Source organism: Solanum verrucosum, unplaced genomic scaffold (assembly GCF_900185275.1).
Source record: "Solanum verrucosum unplaced genomic scaffold, falcon-dt-bn FXZP01000124.1, whole genome shotgun sequence".
NCBI classification, from domain to species: domain Eukaryota; kingdom Viridiplantae; phylum Streptophyta; class Magnoliopsida; order Solanales; family Solanaceae; genus Solanum; species Solanum verrucosum.
Genome location: NW_026020142.1, coordinates 456306 through 463804, shown reverse-complemented (window position 1 = coordinate 463804; position 7499 = coordinate 456306).

Sequence of the window (7499 nt, the reverse complement as noted above, 5' to 3'; positions counted from 1 at the left end):
CCCTGAACCTTTCGTAAAAAGACCTTCAAGTTCACCATTCACCACGGTTCGTTGTACGGTCCATGACACCCTGTACGGATCGTACAACCTTCCGTACACATGCACATGTACTCAACTAAAGCTTTTTCTCTTCCATTTCAAGTTCCAATTTTTGAGGTGTCACATGGATGAAGATGAAGAAAGAAATGACTAATATGGAAGAAGAAATGTATAAGAGTGCTTCAATGGAGAGAAATTATTCGGGGAAGACTACAAAATAAGAGAGAAGAAAAAGATTAAATATTATTTTAAAAAAATGGGACACACAATTGCATTATATTACCTCTAAATTATAAATTGCACATATTCTTAAAAAGATTAATTTATAAAAAAAAATATTAAAAATATTAGTTATATACTAGCCAATAAAAAAATGTCATATGTACAGTTTTATAATTCAATTTTTTCACTTGCTTTAAAGAGTGGAGAAAATTGAACATAAGGTATCTGTTAAGTCTCTATTTAAATTTTGGTGACTATTTTGACCAAAAAAAGAGTCAAAACATTTAATTATTAGATTAAGTTAATTGAGACTGAATTAACATTTTCAAAACTTCTTATCTTCTTAAAAATACAAAACAATCCAAATTTTAAAATACAAAACAATCCAAATTTCTCTCCACTTTCTTGGATTCTCCACTTTCTTCAACTTCTCTTCTTCATTGTTCTTCCTCTCTTCCGACTCAAACGTCTCTTCATCAAATCTGCTCCGCCATCGCTTCCAATCGACTTTCGGCAACTTTTCAACTTTCGGGTCTCAACTTTTCAACTTCCAGCAACTTCTTCGATTCTAAGCATTAATTTTTTCTCTTCGCAGGTAAAAATTTTATTTTAAAAAAAAATTAGGGCTTTTTAGTTATAAAGAAAAAGATGAACTTGAGTTGTCTTCTCTTTATGTATACATTAGCAATTTTAGAAGTTGATGCTTGAAAAAGAAGACAAATCCGAAAAAAAACCTTAATTTGTTGTTGTTGTTGATCTCGAAAAATCCAAAAAGAAGCGAAATGTGATTTTTTTTTGTTGTTGTTGTTCTCCAACATTGTTGTGTAATAGTAATAGTTATTGTGATTTTTGAGTTTTTCATAGACATATTTATTATTTGTATTTCTCAAACAATTGTTGATATATTGACTTTTTGTTGTTGTATTGAATCAATTGGTGTTGTTGGTATTCTTGATTTTGTTGGAAAGAATGAAGAAAATGAAACATAATCAAGACATCATAAATAATTTATTGCCTCCAAGAACAGTGCTAAAGTCACTTTTCTAGAGTTCACATGATTTTTACTTTCGACAATTCATGCAAAGAGAAGGGATTTATTCTTCTTTACTTATAAACTCTTATATCTATGGAATAAGACTCACTGCTATAATATTTTTGGACCAAAGCAACAAGTACAAGACAAAGTCTTTCTAAGATTGTTTTCTACACTTGGGCTAAGCTGAAATGCTTAATTTTTTTTAACCAAACTGAAATATTGGCTAATATACGATTCGTTGTTCTAACTTACACATAGTTATGTTGCAATTGGAGGAAGATTAGAAGAGTTTGTCATGGGGCCATGAGTTTTTCAATGGTGTAAGTTAGAGATTCTGCCCAATTGGATTTGAGCAGCAATGTCTACAAGGTGCGCATAACATCATAATCAGGATCAAACTTTCTTTTCCTTTTTAGTTATAAAGAAAAAGAAGAATTTGAGTTGTCTTCTCTTTTATGTATTCGTTAGTAGTTTCAAATGTGAGAAAGAAGTTTGATCTCTTTTCCTTTTTAGTTATAAAGAAGAAGAAGAAGAACTTGAGTTGTCTTCTCTTTATGTATTCGTTAGCAATTTCAAATGTGAGAAAGAAGTTTGATCTTGCGAAGAGTCCTCTTTGCGTCAATTTTATTTTCAAATGTATTCCCAATTTTTTTGATGGCTATCTCTTTGCATCAAGTCTTTGTTTTGTTGATGTTCTTAGTATATTGGTAAAAACATGAGATCGATGTTGTTTAATTGGTAAAATAGCTTGTGTGGTGTTTTTAGTGTTTTTTATTTTGTTGGTGTTGTAGGTAGTATTGGTAATAAATATTTTAGTGTTGTGAAAAAAATATTTTATTGTTATGTTATTTTTAATAGATGTCCTATCCATTGCAACAAATGAGTCATAGATTAAAAGAAATCAAATTAGTAACAAGACTTTTTTTATTTCTTTCAACATATGGTTCATCTATTCCAACTGATAGGGCATATGTTACAACAGATGGTCCATCTATCGCAATAGAGACATTTGTTGGAGAAATTAAATCAGTAGACTATTTTGATTTCTTCCAACAGATGACTTGTTTGTTGCAATAGATGACCTATTTGTTATAACAAATTGTATTATCTATTGATGATTGTATTATGTTGTAATTGTTAAATTTATTATCTTTTTTTAATGATGCACAAATTGATTTCTTGACTATTGAATATTTTTTGTCAAAGTTATTATCAAAGACGAACAATTTATATGGTTTTTTTTGGGCTTTCATGGTAAACTTCTAATTTTAATATTTTATTTATTTGTGTTATTGAATAATTATTTTAAATTTTTATTTTCATCATTTTTATATTTTTAGGCTTGGGCATTTGAAGCAATACCTTACTTCTGAAAGCAATTCAAGGATTACTTGAAAAAGATTTCTCAACCAAGGATTCTTAGGTGGTTGTCCACCAAGAACAACCCAAAAATAAATTATGTTCATCTATTCAATTCTTCTCATTTTGTAATTGTTGATGACAATATTTTATATTTAATAGATGTCCAGTTATCTTATCATGAATTCTATTTTGTTAGCCGAAGAATCTGATATGAATTATAATTCATGAACACTTATCATATTTTGTAATTGTTGATGACCATATTTTATATTTTATAGATGTTCAGTTATTTTACTCTTAGATTTGTAAAATGTTAAATTATACTATTGAAAATAAACATATGTTGCAGCAAGTTATGAGTTACTTTTTGCAACAAATGACACATATAATGGAAACAATCAACATTTATTGCAATAGATTATAACCAGCTGCAACGAATGACTCACTCATCTGTTGCAACTGATGATCATCTGCTTCAACAGATGAGCATATATGTTTGATTATTTTCAACAAATGAGTCATCTATTGCAATAGCTAATACATATTAGACATTTGTTGTAATAGATTTCTATATTTGTTGCAACAAATGATCATATTTATTTGATTATTTTCAATATATGAGTTATCTATTGCAACAGATAATGCAATAGATAAGACACTGAGATTGTAATTGCAATTATTAATTGAAAGATAATTATAATTGTTACGTCGTAATTTTACTATCTCTAGCAAAATAATTTTTTGAAATGTTCTAAGTATAAAATAATTTAAGAAAAATATTTAGAAAAGAGTCGTCACTTAATTTTTTAAAGAAATTAAGAAAACTTATAAGTTTCAAAGATTTAAACAGAAAAAAATCATTTGAAAATACCAAAGAGGGTTTCGGATTCAATTTACACTTCGAGAAGGGTTTAAGCATTCGAAGTGCCCGCTAACATGCGGTTGACATACGACTTGACTAAAATATTTTTTTTTGACTAATTCTTTAAGAAAATGATTTAACATAAAAACAATAATTTACAATATTTGATTAACTTTAAGAAAATAATTAAATAAATGACACATTTAATTTTACTTTATTTTTTTAGAGAAAGGGACCTAAAATAAACATTTGAATTAGAGACAAGTAATTAGCCTTTTAACAAAACTAGATTAGTTGATTTTTATTTGAATCATTTTTTGGTTAATCAAAATATGAAAACTATTTTAAACTAATAAAAAGTTTTAACTAAAGATTATAAATGAAAATACAAAGAGTTGATAAAATGAGATTTGTTAAAAACAAAACAACACAGAGAAATAGTTTGTCCTTTGGGGAATTAACTAAGTTAATTAGCAATATAAAGTTAGAGTTAAACAACAAACAATAAATAATCACAATTAAATAATTAAAGAGTAAGGGAGAAATTGAATCTGGAACTGCTTTTGGGTCAATTTCGCTGGAAATTTTGGGGTTTAATCCTAAACCCGTTTTTGTATACACCTGATGTATATCAGTGTATATAAGCATGTATATCAGCTCTTTCCATGTATTTCTTACTTCAGAACACCTGTATTTCGCCTCCGCCCTGTGTTTTTGCGTTTTTGACTTGTATATAAATGTATACAGTTGTATACATCTTGTATACAACCCCTTTTTCTATTTTCGAGACCTATTTCAGCTTCTTTTATAACATAGATTTCCTCTTCGAATTCCATATGCTCCCAATGATGAGGTTGACTTGATAAGAGGCAGTTTTAGGCCTTCGAGGCCCATTTGAAATGCGAGGTGTAGACATGAGTACATAGGACTCACTCGGACATACACACAGTGAACAAATAAATACAAATTAGCAAATGGAATAAGAAAATCAATTGATGTACTTTTCTAAACTAAAGGAAACTTTGGCATTTTCATTGCAAATTCAATTGCAGTTAATATTAAGCACCAAAAATTGGAAGAGACCACATGTAAGAATTATTCATTTTTCCAACCACATTGCATTATCATCTAGGGAAATCAATCACAGGGCATGATATTTTTCCAAAACACATTGAACACTTCTAAATGTTTGAGCTTATTTGAAGATTATATACTAGCTATGTGATGAACAAATGGAAGAGGCTGAAACTTAGCAAATCAAGCATGATTGATTCAGCTACATCCAAACATCAAACTATGCTAACTAAGAAAGACATAACAAAACCAAATGTTCTTAAGTTAACAAGAAAGTGTAAAACAAATGGACTTAGTTTAAAATCAACTCATTTAATAAGATAACATTTTCCAAATGCTAAAAAATATCCAAACTTCCTGGGATCAACCACACTTGTTAAAAAATGGATAAAAAATAATCCAATAAGCAGATTAAATTATGGAATCTGAAACTAATAAGAGCTGCTCCTAAAAATAAAGAACATGAGAAACTAGACTAGGAAATCAAGCCATTAAAATCAATAACATTGTCAAAGATCATATGATATGTATTAAGGGGAAAAGAGAACTAACAATTTATTCTCAAACTAAGTCATATAAGGAAAATAGTAAACAATTTCTTCATGCTTCAGCAGACAATAAATAAGATTCAAACAAGAATGTAGACAATTCAAAAATATTGAATAACAAATGATCAACTACAATGCTCTGAACTAGAAAGAAAAGAACAAAACCAAATTCTTGAGAAAATGGACCCTTAGCCTAAGACACATAATTAACTGAACAAACACATATCAAGGCAGTGACTCAATAACATGAGCATGATTCAATCTAAGAGAAAATAGAATTAAGAACTACAGAGCAGGCTCCAAAAGAGAACAACTGGGCACATAAACCGGAAATAAAACAAAAAAAAAGAACTAAAAAGGCAGGAGATCACCTTTTCCGGGGTGGCGAGACCGGGACTCATGTTCTAAGCGATTCCACCACCACCATTGAACTCCGATGGTTTCAAAAGGAAAACTTATAACTCAAAAATCAAAACTTTTTGACAATAGTAACCAATTTTTTATGAAGCTATGTTTCTGTCTTTTTTCTTCCTCCCCTTACAGTGAAGAGAGTAGGGGTATATATAAGGGAGATTCAAATTGAAAGAAAAGGGAAAAACGGGATGAAAAGATGGATAAGAATGAAATTTGAAATTCAAAATCTTGAAGAGATAAGAAAAAAATATGTCCATTGTACCAATTTTCAATGGAAAAGAAAGGAGAGGAGAAAAGGAGGACACGATTTGTTGGGTTCAAGGTCCGGGTTTGCTGGGATTTTCTGCTGGATTTTCGTGATTTTGTTGGGTTTTGGACGCACTTTTTTGGTCCTGCGCAGGGAAGAAGATGAAGAAGCAAAGTGGGGTCGGGTTGGTTTGGTATGTTGTACTCATTTGTGTATGTTGGAAGTCTTCTGATGGGTTATTTTGGTATTGTGATTTGGGTTGCTAGTTGGAAGAATGGACTGAAAAAGAATTGAATTGGAGGAGGAGGTAATGGGCTGCTGGATACCAACAGGCCCAAAACTTGGTCTTAAAGAAGTGGGTAAATTCAATTCCAACCAATTTAGTTAAGGTTTAACCATATGAATCTAAATTATAGCCGATTTGATTGAATAAGTTAGCCAAATTGAGTTGATTTAGCGAATTCGGCTAGAATTAAAATAGGATGAATTAATATAATTAATTTACGAGCTTCTTAGTATTAACGAAAATAAAAGTATTTAACTTAAGTACAAACTAATTAACTCAAAATTATAACTATAATAAAGCTATACTAATTTAATAAAATATTTACTAAAATAAAATCTTTTTGAGACGATTTTTGAACATTCATAAATATACTAATTATATATAATTATATAGAAAATGACGTATACATCCTTCAAATTTAAACACATAAGTATGTTCGTCCATTTAGGTCGTGGGCCGTTGTGGACTCAAGGTGGTCTCTCTAATGGGCCCAACAGGCCTTGGGTGTTGGGTCAATCTAGTTCAAAATGCGCTAAAAATTGAGATTTGGTTTCGCTCTACGCTAGTTGACTAAGAATGACTTTTGAAAGACCGAAAACCCAAGTGGACAACTTAGGCTGGAATTCACTACAACCAGTGGACGCATGACGTACCAATAAATTGTCGATCCTTTCGAAAAAGGGTTGAGTATAAAAAGTCCGACTGCTATTATGCAGAAACCGTCCTTAATAAATTATACATACAATAGGAAGTGTCATGAATGCAATGATAATTATAACAAATTAAACACACTGAGCGCAAATAAATAATTCAGCAATTAATAACAATCAGTCAAATCTTACGGTTAGAACTTAATTAATTCCCCAGCAACTCGCCATTTCTGTTACGCCGTAATTTAACTATCTCTAGCAAAATCACTTTTTGAAATGTTCTAAGTATAAAACAATTTAAGAAAAATACTTAGAAAAGAGTCACAACTTAATTTTTAACAATTATAAATTTAGAATCACAATTAAATAACTAAAGAGTAAGGGGGAAATTGAATTTGGGCCTCCTTTTGGGTCAATTTCGCTGGAATTTTTGGGGTTTAATCTTAAACCCGTTTTTGTATACACCTAATGGATATCAATTTATATAAGCATGCATATCAGCTCTTTCCATGTATTTCTTACTTCCGAACACCTGTATTTCGCCTCCGCCCTGTGTTTTGCATTTTTGACCTGTATATAAGTGTATACAATTGTTTACATCTTGTATACAACCCTTTTTTCTGTTTTTCGAGACCTATTTCAGCTTCTTTTATAACATAGATTTTCTCTCCGAATTCCATATGCTCCCAATGATGAGGTTGACTCAATAAGAGGGAGTTTTAGGCCTCCGAGTCCCATTTGAAATGTGAGGTGTAGACA